Source organism: Microtus pennsylvanicus, chromosome 3 (genome assembly GCF_037038515.1).
Source record: "Microtus pennsylvanicus isolate mMicPen1 chromosome 3, mMicPen1.hap1, whole genome shotgun sequence".
In the NCBI taxonomy this organism is placed as follows: domain Eukaryota; kingdom Metazoa; phylum Chordata; class Mammalia; order Rodentia; family Cricetidae; genus Microtus; species Microtus pennsylvanicus.
Genome location: NC_134581.1, coordinates 94,768,512 through 94,786,696, shown reverse-complemented (window position 1 = coordinate 94,786,696; position 18,185 = coordinate 94,768,512). Strand labels below are relative to the sequence as shown.

The 18,185-nt window shown below is 44.7% G+C and overlaps 1 pseudogene; it reads left to right on the top strand.

Annotated features, from left to right (window-relative positions):
• LOC142846816 (RNA-binding protein NOB1-like) overlaps positions 1-17,395 on the top strand; it is a 68,619-nt pseudogene extending 51,224 nt beyond the window's left edge.
• Positions 17,396-18,185: the final 790 nt, after the last annotated feature.

Here is an 18,185-nt window from a genome sequence, read left to right as displayed (position 1 = left end):
GGGTGGAGGTGGATGAGGATGGATGCTGGGTAGTGGTGGATGAAGAGCTTGAAGGAACTGAGCTGCCGAGGTGGGGCAGCTGTAGTGATTATCTCACCATGGAGACATCAATCTAGAGGCTTTATTTATCAATTGATTTTGCTTCTAGACAAGCAAGAGCCCTAGTCCTGAGCTGTGGTACTCTGGTGTGGCTCCATCTCTCATCAGCCAAAGAGCAGAGTGGTTCCACCGAGGACTCCTCCACGTCTGAAAGTCCATTATTCTCAAACAGCAAAAGGGCTGGCATTTCCCATCCCCTTCCTTCCTTCTCTGTGTAAATCCTGGACTGGTGACCAGTGATCCAAGTTCCTTAGCCCAGCCACGGTGACAAAAAGCCTGACTTTCTCAGCCCTGAAAAGAGCTGACAGGCTGTTCCCTGGGCTCCCCTCGGCAGGAGCCTTGACAAGAGCTGGGAGAGGGAGACCTTGGCTCGAAACCTTCTCAAGTTGCTGCACAAAGGCCCTCTTTTCTTTCCCAGGCATGGTGACAAATGCTGCTGCTCCCTCTGGCTGTAAGGGCCAAGGGGAGGGGGCAAGATTCCCATGCCTGAACTCTGAAAAGAATGGCAAGCAAAGACAATAATGTGCACGGGCTTTTGGCTACGCTTCTTGACTTGCAGCCAGGTAGCCAAGAGGTCCGAAATTACATCATTATTGTCCATCTGAGTAATTTCTCCGCTTGGTCTTCTTGGAAGAATAGTTACCTCAGCAACAGATTATTATCAGTTCTTCAACAATTTGTGCCAATGAGCAATTTCCTTTATGCTGAAAACCAGTGGCTTAAGAGCTGGGTCTGGCTGCCCTCACCCTCCCAGGTCTGTGAGTGGATTGCACCATATTTAGGGATGGAATTGGATTTGGCAGCCAGCTTTATTAAGAATGAAGGGTCAGGGCAGTGGTGCTGGGATTACCAATGCCACCTATTCCCACAGTGGACCAGTCTGAGCTTCTGGAATGACTGTCTTTGCTACTGAAAGCTGCCCAGACTCAGTCAGAAGGAGAAGCTGGTGGGAGACATGTCCTGCTGAAGCAGCCAGGGCTTGTTCCTACTGTACTCTCATTCCTTCTCTTGTTTCCGTTTCTGGATGACAGTCTTTGTCTCCTGGGCTTCAGATAAACTTGACAAAGATAGAAGGTTTAAGAGGCATGTAGAAATCCAAGGTGATTTACATCAAAATACAGATTCCTCTGGACTCATGATGGGGTCACCAGCTGACAAGCTGGGAGCTGCCTCTCAGCACAGCACCAAGAGTATATAACTACAGATTGCTAACTGGGGAAAATGAAAATTCACAACCTGAAGTTCAGGCTGGGGAGATGGCTCAGTGGGTAAAGTACTTGCTGTGTGAGCAAGAGACACTGAATTGGGCTCCCTGGCACACATATAAAAATGGGGCATGGTCGTGTGTGTCTGAAACAATGGGCAAGGCAGTGGGAGAGGGAAGGACAGAGAGGAGCAGATCCTAGGGCTCTGCTGGCCAGTTTAACCCAATCAAAGAGCTCCAGCTTCAGTGAGAGACCCTGTCTCAAAAAATAAGGTGAAGTCATTGAGGAAGACATCTTCGTGTTAACTTCTGGCCCTATACACACCCACAAGGGTGACTAATCTCTCTCTCTCTCCCCCCCCCCCCTTTCTCTCGTGTGCATGTATACACACACACACACACACACACACACACACTGGAAGCACAGTGTCCAGCTGCTCCTTGTTTTGACACTACTACCAAGTATTCAGTGCGGCCATCATAAGTTGGAGGCATCCGTGGTCAGTAGGAAGAGTCCCCTAGTTCTAATGTGGAGCGGCAGAGAGTGGGAGGAGAGATAATCTGAAAGCCTGAAGGTATGAAGTTCACTAAGATTTAGGTGTCTTGCCCAAAGCCATACAGCCAATAAGCATGAGGCTGGGATTTGAGCCCCTGTGTGTGTGTTACCACCCTCAGGTGGGGGTTGGGAGTGACCTGAGGGAGATCTAGTTTGAATTTAGCATGTGCCCAAGACCTAAGGGCAAATCTGTACCTACAGCAACCATTTCTGTGCCTCTGATCACACAGAGACTGCAAATGGTTCTGAAGGAATAAGGGTGGTGTTTGGAAGTCTCAGGCCCTGGCACTGAACTACACAGCTGCTTTGTCTTTTGAGCCTGGACTTCAGAAAACGCTGGGCCACTACCTTTCCTGATGAGGCCTAGATGCTTCTTGCAAATAACAGGCAGGCCTCTTAGAATGGCTTCCTTGTTATCTATCAAGTTACATGCAGCACTTGTGGTCCAGGAAGAGAGAGAAGGGTCAGGATTATTGGAGGCGAATGCTGTGACAAACACTCAAGGGAACAATTTAAAAGGATGAACAAATTTTAGGGATTTTTATTTTGTTATTAGTATATTTGAAAATGTCATACACGAGTCCTTATTGATATGATCTCCACCCTCATTTCCCCAATCTCTTCCAATGCCTATGTCCCTTCAACTCCTTTTTAATTTTTTTGAGCATTTCTTTTCTAATTGTTATTTAGTTACAATCTACCTGTCTGTCTGTCTGTCTGTCTGTCGGTCTGTCTGTCTGTCTATCTGCCCTGCTGAGTCTATTTAGCATTGTTCTCATGTATATTTGTTTAGGTATGACCATTTGAGATTGGATAACTGTGCTGATCAGTTTTATGTCAACTTGACATAAGTTAGAGTCATCAGAGAGAAGGGAGCCTTAGTGGAGAAGACACCTCCATAAGATAAGGCTGCAGGCAAGCCTGTAGGGCATTTTCTTAGTAATTATTTTTGTATCGAGGGAATAATTTACTTACTAGGTGGGCTGGTTAGTTTCATTGTCAACCAGACACAAGCCAGAGTCATTTGGGGAGAGGGTACCTTAGCTGAAAGTATGTCTCCATCAGATTGAGCGGGGCAAGTCTGTGGGGCACTTCAGTTTTGGCCTTTATGGCTGACATAGGAAGCTCAGTGCTGTGAGTGGCGCCTCTCCTGGGCAGGTAGTCCAGGTAGTTAGAAGAAAGTAGCTGAATGTAAGCCTGAGGACCATGCCTGTAAGTAGCACTCCTCTGAGGCTCTTCAGTTTCTGCCTCCTGGCTCCTGCTCTGGCTTCCCTCAATAGGGAGCTGTGACATCAATGTGTAAGCCAAATAAACCTTTTCCTCCTCTGTTTGCTTTTGGCCAGTAATAGAAAGAAAATGAAGGCACCGAGATATGTTTGTGACCTCCTCCCACCACTTTGGTTAAAAGTAAGGGCAAAAGGCAGGATATCACCCAGGGCAATGCAGAAGAGGCCCAGCAGCCCCCATAGGGCCAGGACAGGTGGACAGAGGGCCAGGAGGAGGAGAGGGCAGCCATATGTAAAAAGAGCCTAGACAAAAGAACTTAAAGTAATCTGCCCCCAGAAAACTCTTAAGTTACAGGAGTCTCATGCCTTCCAGAACAGCTCAGAAATTTTGTAGACAGTCATCTTGATGAGCTGGGCCTGACTGCAGAATGTGCAGAAAGAGATGATCCCTTCTGTTTCTGTGGGTTGAGATGCTCAGCATGAATGGAATCAGGACCCTGAAGCCCAATGGGGCCTTGACGATGGGAGGCACAGAAGAGCCTGGACACAGTAACCATCCCACAGGATCATGTGATAGGTCGTAACCGTCTACTGTGGACAGGGAGGAAGTCTGTAGACTGAGAGCTATGTGATACTGGTGTTGGCTTCACTGGTCGAATCCACCTTCACTGGAATTGTGTCGACAAAGTCAAAGCAGCTATGGTGGGAATGATCTGTGGCAATTGTCAAGGGCTATAGTTGGGGCCTTTTTGATTTTTTATTTTTGTTAGGTCATAGTTGAACATTTAATAACATATCTCTGTCTATAAGAAGCCAAGTTACTCTTGAAATATCAGTTTATATCCCCCTACACAAGAAACTTGTATGTTGCTGAAGTTCACATCTTCTGTTAAAAAATTTACTATTAGTGTGAGTCAGGGTGTGCATGTGTGTGGAAGTCAGAGGACAACTCTATGTAATCACTAATTTATTTCCTTCTTTATATGGCTCCATCTGACAATCAAACTTAGATGTTCATGGCAAGGGCCAGCCTAGGCTACAGGTTTTAAAAGGAAGATTTGTGAACTGTTTATATTTTGGCGATTCTTTTTTTATTTTAAGAAGAGGAGGAGAAAAATATCTCAGGTGATTGCCTTATGTGGCTGGAGATGAGGGACCAAGAGATGGGTATCTCCAAAATGACCTTGGACAAGTGGTGCCCTGATACAGATGTGGTGGGTGTTTCTTGGTATTGATCATCTTCATGGCCTCATCAGAGACATGACAAAGTGAGTGGAAAGTCGAGGTCTGTGAGGAAGCACAATGTCACTGAGGTGGACAGAGTACGAAGGACTCTACAGAGCTAAACTGTCCACCTCTCAATTCTTTGCTGCCTCAGAGAGTCAAACTTTCAAAGCTCTTTTGTTTAAGCCTTTGATGGAGGTGTCACTTGGAGACTGATCTATTTCCCCACTTCTTAATGCTTTCTTTGGAAATAATTGCATATCTGCAGGGATGCGGCAAAAATAGCAGAGAGAGCGTAATACAGTTTCCATCCAGCTTCCCAATGGTAGCCACTTGGACAGCACCACTACAGTTAAAAAAAAAACAGCAAATTAACATGAAACAAAATGTATCTTAATCTTGACTGTTTTCCTCCTAGTCATATTGTTCATTTAAAATGCCTTAATTGCATTTGATTGTGGCATGTTCTCTATCGAGTATAACTGTCCTTAATCTTTATCTTGCAGATCTTGATGCTTATAAAAAGCATTGCTAAATTATTCTACAGAGTTTCTCTTCATTGAAGTCTGCCTGAAGTCTTCTAATGCTTAGACGGCTACTTGTTTCTGTCTAAAACATTCCTCCGGGGCAGCAAATCATGGCTATGGGCTACCACTTTATCTTGGCTCTGAGGGGTCAGTTGGGCTTCCCCATTTTAAACTTGGTATTTTCCCCATTATAACTGACAAAGATCTTGGTGCAGTGAGTAACTGCAAGGCCACTGCAACTACTAACTTACTGGTTTGGGGTTCATAAGTGGATGTTCCCATGTTTACTGTTACTATGGTGTTTGCTTCATAGAGATTTACGCTTTCCTCTTTCTTTATTAACTAGAATGCCAGTTCTTTACTTCTTTCATTTACTTCTACCTCATGGGAGTGGATCAGGGAAAAGGTGAACAAGAGGAAGAGGAGATCGGTTATAATGATTCTTTCAAGAAGTAATGTTGTGAACAGGTGCCTGTAGTAATAAGAGCGGCGGGGCTGCGTCCCCAGCACCCCCAGCCACCTGCTAGCTTATGCCCGAAATAACAACACACAAACTGTATTCATTTAAACACTGCTTGGCTCATTAGCTCTAGCCCTTACTGGCTAATTCTGATATCTTGATCAACCCATTTCTAATAAACTGTAGCACCAGTCTTACCGGGAAAGATTCAGCATGTCTGACCTGGCGGCTTGCTCCATCCCGTCTGTCTGCCCATGAGCCGGGAGCATGGTGTCCCTGCTCCAGAGAGCAGAGCTGTCCATCTCTGTCTGAGGCGTCTTACCTCACTTCCTCTTCCTCCCAGCATTCTGTTCTGTTTACTCCACCCACCTATGTTCTAAGCTATGAGCCCAAGCAGTTTGTTTATTACTTAACCAATGAAATCAACAGATTGATATATGACACTCCCACATCAGGGGCCAAACACTTGGGGTGTAGTTAGATGGAGACTCAAGAGTCAGGAAGCTTGCTTGAGCACCAGAAACACTAGTTCACCTCATGTGCTTACTAATTGCCCCATGGGAAGGGATGCATGTGAAGGAAAGTCTTGAGAAAGTGAGAGGCTACAGGCTACAGAATGCACAGAGAACACAGACAGTAAGAGGAAGCTAGGAGGAAGTGTGAATATGGATGTAGGAAGATGGGATTGTTTGAAGATAGCAAAAGGAAGGCCCTGGTTGATGACTTCCTTCTCTTTTGTGAGACAGAAGATGAAGTTGTCAACTGAGGTGAGGAGAAGCAGGACTTGACAGGCCTCAGGAGATGGCAGAGGAGTTGGTGCTAGGAAACAGGGATGAAGTGAGAAGCTAGGGTGAGTTTAGCATCACCCAGACTGTTAGAAGAGCAGGCTGTTCAGAGAACCTGTGCGGAGAAATACCAGAGTCAGTGCAGACAGAGGGGAGGGGCAGGAAGGTCAGTTACAGGAGGACCTCGCAATACAGGTGAGGCTAACCCACATGAGGAAGAAGGGGATCACTGCTGGAGAAGAGCATTTTTCAGCCAGTGGAGCAGCAGCTGCAAGGGGGTGATGGAGAAAGGGGCATGTGGAGAAAGGTTGGCTCTGCTAGCTGGATGGAGGCGAAGCTCTCCACAGAGGGAGCAGAATCTCTCCACAGAGGGAGCAGAATCACTCTGCAGAGATCAGGGAGGCAGGAGATGGAAAGAAGTGCCCAGTATTCAGTGAAATGATTGATATTTGGATGTCACTAAAAAGAGCTCCTTCTGTGATTGAGCGTCCTTTGGGTTTATACCCAACAGCGGTATTGCTGGATCTTGAGGAAGGTTGTTTCCTAATTTTCTGAGAAATCGCCACACTAACATCCAAAGGGGCTGTACCAGTTTGCACTCCCACTAGCAATGCAGGAGTGTTCCCTTTACCCCAGAACCTCTCCAGCATAAGTTGTCATCAGTGTTTTTGATCTTGGCCATTCTTACAGGTGTGAGATGGAATCTCAAAGATGTTTTGATTTGCATTTCTCTGATGACTAAGGATGTTGAGCATTTCCTTAAGTGTCGTTCAGCCATTCTAAATTCCTCTGTTGAGAATTCTCTGTTTAAGTCTGTACAGCATTTTTTTATTGGATTATTTGTTCTTTTGATGACCAATTTCTTAAGTTCTTTGTATATTTTGGAGATCAGTCCTCTGTCCAATGTGGGGTTGGTGAAGATCTTTTCCCATTCTGTAGGCTGTCATTTTGTCTTATTGACTGTGTTCTTTGCTTTACAGAAGCTTCTCAGTGTCAGGAGATTCCCATTTATTAATTGTTTCTTTCAGTGTCTGTGCTACTGGGGTTATATTTGGGAAGTGGCCTTCTGTGCCCATGCATTCAAGTATACTTCCAACTTTCTCTTCTATGAGGTTCAGTGTGTTTAGTTTTCTGTTGAGGTCTTTGATCCATTTGGACTTGAGTTTTGTGCATGGCAATAGATAATGATTTATTTTCATTCTTCTACATGTTGATATCCAGTTATGCCAGCACCATTTGTTAAATATGTTTTCTTTTTTTACATCTCATAGTTTTTGCTTCTTTGCCAAAAATCAGGTGTTTGTAGGTCTGTGGGTTAATATTCGGTTCCATTGGTCCTGTCTCTTTTTATGCCAATACCCAGCTGTTTTTAGTACTGTAGCTCTGTAGTAGAGTTTGAAATCAGGGATTGGGATGTCTCCAGGAGTTCCTTTATTGTAAAGATTGTTTGGCCTATCCTGGGCTTTTTCTTTTTCATATGAAGCTGAGAAGCCTGGGGATCATGGGAGAGGGTAGAAGATGAGGGGGAGGAAAGAACGGAAACAGAAAAATACATAGCTCAATAAAAACAATAAGAAAGAGCTCTTTCTAGACTCCCCACACACAGAGTCAGTGGGGTCCAGGGCAGACTGTAGCTGAACCACTGAGAGTCTAAGCTGTGAGGGAACACTAGGAACACCGAGAAGGGCTTTGCCATGGTGACTATAACGTTATCATCCATGTGAACCTTGGCATCCAAAGGCCCATCTGCTCTGACTCTGAGCTCTTTCTTGAAGTCACTTTAAAGTCAGTTTCCAGTTCACCCAGAGCCATACAGAATACACTGTTTGGTTTAATCGGGGCTGGACTGTTTAATTTAGAGAGGCACACATGCCAAGTTTCTTCAGAATAAAAGACCCCATTAAGTTTTCACTGACGGTGCCCTCCCCAAACACCAAGTCATGGTTAATCCCATTTTTCATTTTCATGTAACCACAGTTAGTCCCAGTTACTGAGAACATACAGAGCAAATATGGAGTCCACTTTGGCTACTTTATTGGGTTTGGCTTTGGAAAGTTGTGTTCCTATATTAATTTTGTATGCTGATGATTATATTAAATTTTCAGCTTGAAACAGAAAATAACATCTATTACCCCCTTGGGCTAACTCAATTTAATTTCTTCATGAGTGGAAGAAACAGCTCAATATCTTGCCACAGTTCTTTGAAGGGACTTGTGCCCTTACACTCCATACACTCAATTTTATTACATTTATATTTTTTCTGTTCCAAAATATAATATGTGAAAAATGTCCAGCCAATGTTTGGCACATAGAGTGTCCTTCAGGACCAATAAATGCTCCAAAAGTCCAAGGAATTTTGAAACATAAATAGCTCGTTGTATAATTAAGTTAGCTGATAGTCCCCCACTATTCAGAGAACAAATTAATAAAGTATAACTATTTCATAAGACTACAGATTTGTTGATCTGTATAAAAGTTACATGTTGCACAACAGGAATTCTTTCTACAAACTTCTGAAAACCATGCCCAAGTCCTTTCGTTGAGATCTTCTGTCATATTATTCTCAGTACCCTTGCCTCTGCTGGAAGAACACGGAGCCACTCTGTAAGCCAGTGGTGATTCCAGAGAAACACGGGAGGAGGAGGGACTAAGTGCAGGGTGTGGGTATGGGGCTGGGGAGCACGGTGCTTGGTGGACAGATGAGGAGTTGTCTGCTAGAATTAACAGCCAGGAGAGACCATTGGCTGACGGAGGAAGGTCATTGGTTAATTAATAAAGAAACTGCTTGGCCTGATAGGTTAGAACATAGGTGGGTGGAGTAAACAGAACAGAATGCTGGGAGGAAGAGGAAGTGAGCTCAGACGCCACGCCACTCCTCTCCAGGGCAGATGCGATGAGGCTCCAACTCAAGATGGACGTAGGCTAGAATCTCCCTGGTAAGTCACTACCTTGTGGTGCTACACACATTAATAGAAATGGGCCAAGCAGTGTTTATATGAATACAGTTTGTGTGTTGTTATTTTGGGGCATAAGCTAGCCAGGCGGCCGGGAGCTGGGTGGCAGGAACGCAGCCCGCAGCTCCTTTCTACACACAGCAAAGGTTAGAAAGATGAGAACAAGTTTAGTGGAGGGAGTCAGAGTCACACACATTTTCAGAATCTAGAAGATATTTCTCAGAAATAACATGATTTTTCAAATATTGGGATGGTAAAACAAAACCTCCAAAGTTATTGCTGTAGCACTGAGACAGTACTCAGACATGCCCCCTTTGCTGCGGTTTGACTTTTACTTACATATGTTTGCATTTTGAGGTAATATTTGTCAATATAACTATCTCTGAGATTTTTTTTCTTGACTATTTCCCTTTATCATGTCTCATGCCAAAATCTCTATGTGGACTTTATAGCATGACTGAGGTTTCACAGTCCACATAAGTGACGATGCCTGAACGCAGGTGCCTCTGCACATCATCTCACTTCCTCTTTGATTATCCCCCAGGACTTGGTCCCTAGGAGGAGCTCCTCTGTGCAACACATCTTCCTGTTGAGTTTCCAGTGGAATTATGAAGGCACATGCCAATGCCTGAGCCCTAGAGCCTGGGGTAGAGGCAGAGGTTCTAGGGCAGGAGGCAGGAGTCACTATCTTCAAGACATGACTATACTGAGCCTGTAGCTCCAGACATAGTAGAAATCCCTGCAAGAGTTCCACAGGGCAGGAAGAGAAGCAAGATGGCAGGTATAAGACGCCAGCAGGCAAGCTGCTATTGTTTAAATGCCAGTACTGTCTTCCTGAAGCTGGACCTAGAAAACACTTGCATTGTCTGGGGAGAGCTCATGCTCCTAAGATAGAAGCAAGATCCTGTCTATCTCCTGCTATTAAGGGATCCTGAACACAGAAAGCAAACACCATGTAGGTACTCCAGCCTGAAATAGGAAGGACAGTTGGTGTCTTTGAGTCCATCAGTGGATTTAACAGAGATATGCAGAAAAATTGCACCTGCACTGAACATAAACAAACTTTATGTTATTATTCTCTTAACCATTTTGAATAGTATTTATATAGGGTTTATCATTGTATTTGGTATTAAATGTATTCTAGAGATGATTCAAGATACACTCAAAGATATACATAGGTTATAGGAGAATACTATACTCTTACATAAAGAATGTGAGCATTCATTGACAGGCCTGGGTATTGTTGACTTTTTGCCTCCAATCCCCTGCATATTATTTGGAATACAAAAGACTCTGTATCCAGGTACAGGGAAGAATTCTCAAAGGTGACTGTGATGTGGATGCCTGAGTTGAAGAGGGTGGGAGAGTTCAGATCTGGGTAAAAAAGGCCTGCAGAAAGTGCTTCCAGTTCAGGACAAGGAAGGGCCAGAGCAACTTGGCAGCTCAGCAGAGCCAAGAAGTGAGACTGTTGGCATGGGACCTTTGGGGCTGAGCACGTGGTCTCTAGGGTTCTGACAGTGAAGTTTTTCCATTTTCCTGCTCTGCTTTTCTCTCTTCTTAAGACACTTCAAAGCTCTAGTAGTATGATGGCACCCAACTGTCTTGTGCTAGTCATGTTTAAATAAATAAAAACAGGGTCCTGGGCTTATAGTTTGAGGAAAAACTGACCCGGAGGAGCAAGCCTGGCCCAGAAAAGCCTGAAACATTAGCATATAAGATCAGAGAGGCAGATATGCTCAGAGCAGACAGGGAGAGGGCTGTTGGCAGATCCAACCCCAGATATTACCCTTCTCTCTGCTAAAGCACCTTTAAGAATGAACTAAGGCATGAGACAAGCACCTGTAATCCCGGCGCTTGGAAGGCTGGGGCAGAAGAATGGAGAGTTCGAGGTGAGATGAGGCTAATGTAAGACTGTTTCAAAAACCAAAAACAAAGCAAAACCTCCACAAAAACAAAGATTTGAGTGAAGACACTAGACACCGGCCCTAAAGACAACTTGGGCAACACGCCCTCCATCCTCCTCTCAATCCATCTACTGAATGTGCTCTTGCAGTTCCCTCCTGGCTGCAAAAACTCAAGAGTCTATGCTGATTTTGCAAGAATAAATAGCAGTGGCGTAAATAAGCCTGTTGCTCAGATTTTCAGATCTGGAGATTTTGCCACATAACTGTTCCACTGCCAAGAATCCGTACCCCAGAGCCTTTCCTCTCATCACTGAAGATTTTCAAGAAGATAATTTATAGCCTAGTGCTGGCTGCCAGATTGACAGCCTTACAAACAAGAGGTGAAATCCAATCTAGATGGAACCATGCCCACTGTCTATTTTTAGGGGAAAGATTATTCGTGCATATGGGCATCTTGGAATAGATCATTGCTAGGGGTGGGGTGGTTGGGTAGAGATTTCAAACAGCCTTGACCTTACGTTTCCTATTCTCAGGGAGGGCTGGAAGGGGAGTAGGAATATCCTGGGTTTGGGATGCAATACAGGGTATCCCTCAAACCACTAGATATTTTTCAGAGTAATAAAAAGAGTTTTTCTTCTAAAAATAGCCCTCTTAGATGCCCGAACTTAATTATAGTCATAGGGCATGAACCAAGGTACCAAGCCCAGAATTGGGTCTCAGCAAATATTACCCTGTACAACCCTGCTCCAGCTCAACACGGCAGAATTGGTCGCCTGTGCTTGACAGATGAGCACACTGAGGAGCTGAGAATAAATTCAAATTGTCTATCTCCCACTTCACTTCAGCTGCTTCTAGCCCCAGGTACCCATGTCTGGGAGCTGCAAGGCCCAGCTGCGTTTGTTCACCCACGCTACATAGTCACAGTGCTGGGCAGGGGTGGAAATTATGTTCAAGTTCCCAAGATGAATCAAGCCCACAGCTGGCTTTGGGAAGTGTCACAGACACAGAGAAGGGGTGGTGGCTGCTTTAGGGAAGGCACAAGGAATGTCAAAACCATATTCTTTCAGTCTTGACCCTTAACACCGTCCTGGACATCTCAGAATTTCTCAGTTAATTTCCCTGTGGCCCCAGAGTTTTGCTCTCTGCTTTGAAGGTCTCTCTCTCTCTTTCTACCCTTCCCTCACAGCTCAGCTTAGATTCCACCTCATATCAAGTTGCCTACTGTGGCGGTTTGGGTGAAAATGGCTCCCATAGGCCCCGAGGGAGTGGTACTATAAGGAGGTGTGGTCTTGTTGGAGTAGGTGTGGCTTTTTTGGAGGAAGTATGTCACTTAGGGTGGGCTTTGAGGTCTCAGATGCTCCAGTCAGGCCCAGTATCTCACGGTCTTCCTGCTGCCTGCTGGCATGGATACAGAACTCTCAGTTACCTCTCCTGCATCATGTCTGCCTGTGTGCTTCCCTGTTTCCCGTCATGACGATAATAGTAATGGACTAAACCTCTTCATTGTAAATCAGCCCCAATTAAATGTTTCCTTATGAGAGTTGCCATGGTCATGGTGTTCTTCATAGCAATAGAAATCCTAAGACCCTTACTCAGGCTGAGCAGCCTCTGAGCTTCTCTTAGAGTTCACCATGGCCATAATTGTACATTAGCTATGTGTTTACAGCTCATGTTGGTTTCCCCATTATACAGTAAGTGCTGTAAAGACAGTGACCACATCTCTTTCACTCAAAATTGAGCTCCCTGAGTTTCATCCAGGCATATAGCAGTGCCTTATGTATTTGAATGAGGGCAGGAACAAGCGAATGCTCTCGTGACTTTCACAGCTGTTAGTTTCTCGTGCCTTTACACGGTTCTGTCATCTAACCGTGCTTTCCTCGTCCACAGGTTAATCTTATCACTTAAAAACATTTACAGTTCCTTTTGTGTCTCGTTGGATTTGGAGATGCCCCCATCCCTGGACCCCTCTCTGGCATAGCAGGACAGAGCGCATGTGGTTTTCTGGTCTGTGTTTGACTGCGTGTGTACTCATTGTGCATGCAGTTCAGCATGTGCTCTGAGCGTTGTGCAACCTGCATTTTGTCAGCTGGAGTCTGGGAATGCCATGGCTCTCATGTCCAAAACTATAGGTGATGGCATGTTCTTTCTCTGGGAGGCACATACTGTCTGCTTTTCCCTTCCTTCCCTTTTCCTCCTCTTCTGTCTCTCTCTTTCCTCTCTGCTGCTTCCTTTCCTTCTCACTTCCCTGACACTTCCCACTTCTCTCTCCTCCTTCTTCCCCTCTTGTGTCCTTGACCACTATTGATGTGATGAGCCCTTTAATTCAATAATTCGATTCTACAAAGATGGTTACAGTTTAATTCTGTAATTTCTATTGCTTGTTTTATTAACTTATGTAACAGTTGAAGTGCTCTCATGGAAGATGCCTTTATTCACTTATAATTTGGTCACTCAGTAGACAAAGGTAAATGCCACTGTCTTGCATTTATTTGCCACCATTCTTGATATTGGACCAGTTCTGAAGCTTACATAACACCTACTTTGAAAATACCATAAACTCACATATTTAAGCACTCTATTTTAACAATTGTTTTGGTTTGGTTTTTCGAGACAGGCTTTCTCTGTGTAGCTTTGATGCAGTAATTGTTATTGTTGAAGTTCAAACTTTTCTTCTCTAAACAGGGGAAGTTCTTCAAGTGGGATTCTAAGTACTTTTGGACTTGACAGGTCTTGTGCTACCTCCTTACTGTTTATATGGTGGGGTCGCAGGCTTTCACTATACATTTCTGACCTGGACCTGCAGCTGGCCATTTCCTTAATATTTTCTTGACTCTTTTTCGAGAAATAGTATTTCAAGTCCTTAGTGAAAGCTGGGCATAGTGGTGAATGCTTCAATCCTAGCACTCAGGAGGCTGAGGCAGAAGGATGCACATTTGAGGGGAGGGCACGTAATGACACCCTGTTCCAAAGAATAAAATCTCAGCCTAGATGACAAAGGCAGTCTTCTCTACCCAAGGTTCATTATTCCCATGTCTCCTAAGTGAAGAGTTAGAAAACTATACTGGTTTTAGAGTTGACACACTTTACATGTTCACATTGTATTTTCTAATATATATTCAGGGTTGCAGGGATTTTTTCTGAATCACCTCCATTTCATATGTGTATGTTCTTTCGTCTATGTTGTCCATGACTCTAGGACTCAAGAGACGATGGAATCAGCCGTCCACCTGCACACATTGACTTCACCCCACATCACCACTCACAAACACCTCAGAGGAGCAATCATTCCACCACCAATGGATATATCTATTGAGACTAGTTAAAAGCTCTGTGGCACGAGTCTGTCTTAGTCAAGGTCCTCTATAGGAACAGACCAACAGAACGGAAATACATTAAAAGGGATTTATAGCCCAACATACATGACATGGGCTGGATAGTCTGACAACGGCTGTCTGCCCATTGAGAAACCAGGTAGCTCTCTGGTCCACAAGGCAGTTTCGGCCTGGAGCTGAAGGATCCCTGAGAGGACTGATTTCTGAGGAAGATGTCTGATGTCAGCTAAGGGCAGCAGCAGCAGCATTCACTAACAGGGGGCAGGCAAGCAGAAAGCAAAAGGTTTTCCCTTGGACCTTCTAGGTTAAAACTAGAAGATGTTCCCACTCTCCCCTCCATCTGCATTCAGTGGGAATTCTGCCTAATCTAGGCCATTTCTCACAGCTGTGCCCAGAGGTTAGCCTAATCTAGGCAGTTCTACACAGCTGTGCCCGGAGGCTTGCTACCCCACATAAGTGATTCTAGAGTCTGACAAAGTGACAATATTAACCATTACTGTATTTCCTGTTGTTATTACAGAATGCCACAAGGTGGGCAAGTTATAAAGAAGGGAAGTGGTTTGTTGTTTTGTTTTTTAAGAGTTGTATGATCGAGTCAAAGAGCATGGCGTTGGCACTGAGTGGGAGCTTTGTGGTGGCCTCGTGACATGGTAGGGGCATCACACAGTGAAACAGAGCAAGTGACAATCAACTAACATCACTGTAGGAAACACGTTATCTTCACCTCACACCATCCTAATTGCCTTCCGAACGAAGTCCCTATTCCCAAATAACACTGCCATGTGCATTTTAAGATTGCCCTTCTGTCTTGGTTACTTTTCTCATTTTCTGATTGAAATGCACAACAGAATGCCACTTCAGGAGAAAAAGGTTTATTTTGACTCTAAAATCATAGCAGGGATTGCATGGCACACGAGATATGAAACAGTCATTGCATCCAAAGCCAGGAAACAGAGCCATGAATGCTGGTGTACAGTTTGCTTTATCCTTTTTACTCGGTGTGAAACTCCAGCCTGTGAGATGGTGCTGCCCACACTTAGGGTGGGTCTCCCCCCTCACTATTAATTACAAGTCTATCCCTTCTCTACTAAACACCCAAGCATTTCATTTTTAAGTCATATCCTTCCACCCTTCTTCCCATAGGCTCAAGGTCGTCTCATGATGTGAAATATATCCAATCCAACTTCAAAATTTCCCACAATCTTTAACAATGCTTTTTCAAACTTAAAGTTCAGAATCTCTTCCAAGACTCAGATCATCTCTTAACTGGAAGCTTCATACTATCAAAAAGCCAGTCATGTGTGTCCAGCACACTGTGGCAGAGTAAATATTCCCATTCCAACAGGGGCAAAACTGGGCAAAGCAAGGAAAGATGAGATCAAAGTAAGACCAAAACCCAGTCATGCAAACACCAAGGCTTGCACCTCCATGTCTGGCAGCTGATCTAGTAATAGAATCATCTGGGCTTCAAAGAGCTTGCATATTCTCAACCTGAGCTCATACTCTGCTGCCTGTACCACAATAGCCTCTCAGGCCAACTTCCCTCTTGGCACTCAGCTGTCCTCTGCCTGTGTCCCGTGGTTCTGGCATCTCCAAGATCCTTCAGTCTCCACTGCTACTCGGGTTTCACCTTTACAGCTGCCTTCAGAGGCTTCTCGGGGGGTGGCATGGACGGACTCTGATACTGCCACACATTTTCCAGCCGCTGTAGCTCTCTGGAATCATGGGGCGAGACTCCATGACATCCTCATTCTTGTCCTGAAGAGCTAAGTCTATCTGGAGAAGAAATGAAAGTAAGAACAGGGCCCCAGGTATTGGGGGTCTTTCCAGTTTGTTCTCTTACCGTCTTCCAAACTGTTGACTTCTTGTTGATATAAACCTAAGCTCTATTTTTCAGAGGCATGTAGTGTGGAAAGAGGATCCCCTCAGATGAGTTTACTGGGTTGATCACCTTTCTGGTCCCATTCTTTCTGGGCCCAACAGATGAAAGCTACTCGTCCTTGCTTGTTAGAATCTAACCACCTTTAATAAAAACTGTATGTTTGCTGGAGACTGGCAGGCAGGTCAATATTCAGAATAAAGAGAAATGAAAAAAAAAATCAATTCTTTATGACAGAGCCAACTGCTGCTGCTGGCCTCTCTTCTAGAAAAGATGTAAGTGTCTGTCACTTAAAAAATCATAGCTAGTTTCTCTGGGTTCAAGCTGTTCTTGTTTTCAGGAGCATGAGAGACCTGGTTACAACATAGCCTAACCCAAGAGAGAGATGGTTACAATACAGCCCTAGTTCAGGCCTGCTGGACTGAGATGGCCTTAGTCCTCCAAGCTTAAACCCTCACATGAAACGGTAGATTGGTGGATCGTGGTGTCCAGTTGATGGGCCTGCGAACCTGGAATTCAGCTCCTTCAGGTTCTGGAGAAACCCTCTGCCTAACACTGATCGTGGACTGCAGGAGCTACTCATTGACAGAAGGGAAAAGGAGGAAGGGGAGAAGAAAGAGGAGAATGAATTTGAAGGCAGTGATGACCTCCAGCAACATCAAGCAGATCCAGCAAGAGTTGGAGCAGTGTGACATCCCAAAGGAGGTACGGGTTGGGTGTGTGACCACAGACTTTGCCATGCAGAATGTTCTGCTTCAGATGGGGCTGCACATGGTGGCAGAGAATGGCTGATCCTAGAGGCCCAGAGCTACATCTTACGCTGTCATGGCTGCTTCAAGACGATGTCAGACATGAATTGAGTGTTCTGTGGGCATCATGGGAACAAGACCTTGAGGAAAGTGTCAGTGACTATCAATGATGATGTCACCTTGCGTATGCGTTTCTCCTGAAACCCCAAGGTGCTGAACCCTCGAGGCCTCTGGTACCCACTGCCCACTCCCAAAGGGGGCAAATATGCCATCAACCCCTCTCTGACTGAGCATCAGTGCTTCCTCAGCTGTGACTGTCCCACAAGGCCAGGCAGAAGACCAACGTGTTTGCCCCTGACTACATAGCTGGGGTGTCTCCTTTGCAGAAAATGACATCTCCAGCCATTCAGCCACCCTGCAGGTCCAGTACAGCACCTTAAGGCTGAGATGCTTAAATCTCGATGCTTCCAGAAAGGTGTTTGTAAAGAAAAAATGATATTGCAAGCCCTGCAGGCAAAGTAGATTGCAGCTGGCTGCTGGGGATGCCTGGTGTACAATCTCCAGTGCCTGGTCTACCAACCAGCTATGTAGAACCTGGTTTCTCTGGACTTTCTGCGACTTTGTGCTGTGTGGGGTTGCAGCGCAACATGACTGCTCTGCTCGTGAGCATCCAGAGCCCAGACTCTGCCATGGGAAGGGAAACTTGAAGAAGAAAGGGTGCCCTGGAGCAAACCTTGAGCTCAAAGGAAGAAATATCCAAATGGTAATCTTTTTCTAATAAACTTGATGGCCAGCTCAAAAATAAAACAAAATCATAGAAAACCTCCCAAAACCAAAAAAAACAAAACAAACAAAACAATACTGGGTACAATTTTTAAAGCATCAAAGGATACACATCAGAATGTTTCCAGCAATTATCTCAGTGCTTTGGAAGGATATTTTAAAATTCTCTGTTATCAAATTTATAACCACGTAAGTAGAGTGTGATATTTCTCTGTCGGAGGGAAAAGTTAAGCAATATTTTTGTATTTAATCCTTCTTGAGGACAAAGAAGATTAGACATGTTGAGGATTAATTAGGATTGCGATTCTGGAAAGGGCAGATTCTAACAGTCTAGAAACTAGGCTCCAGGGGTTCACACTGTGGCAGCAGTGCTTATGACCTTAAACCACAGAAGGTTGGAAGTTGTGTGGCTTTTGTCAGGTGATGTATGTGCTGGCTGAGAGAGAGTACGTGATCTTTAAGAACGAGACTGAGTGTGGTTTCAGCCTGAGTGATTTGGGGAA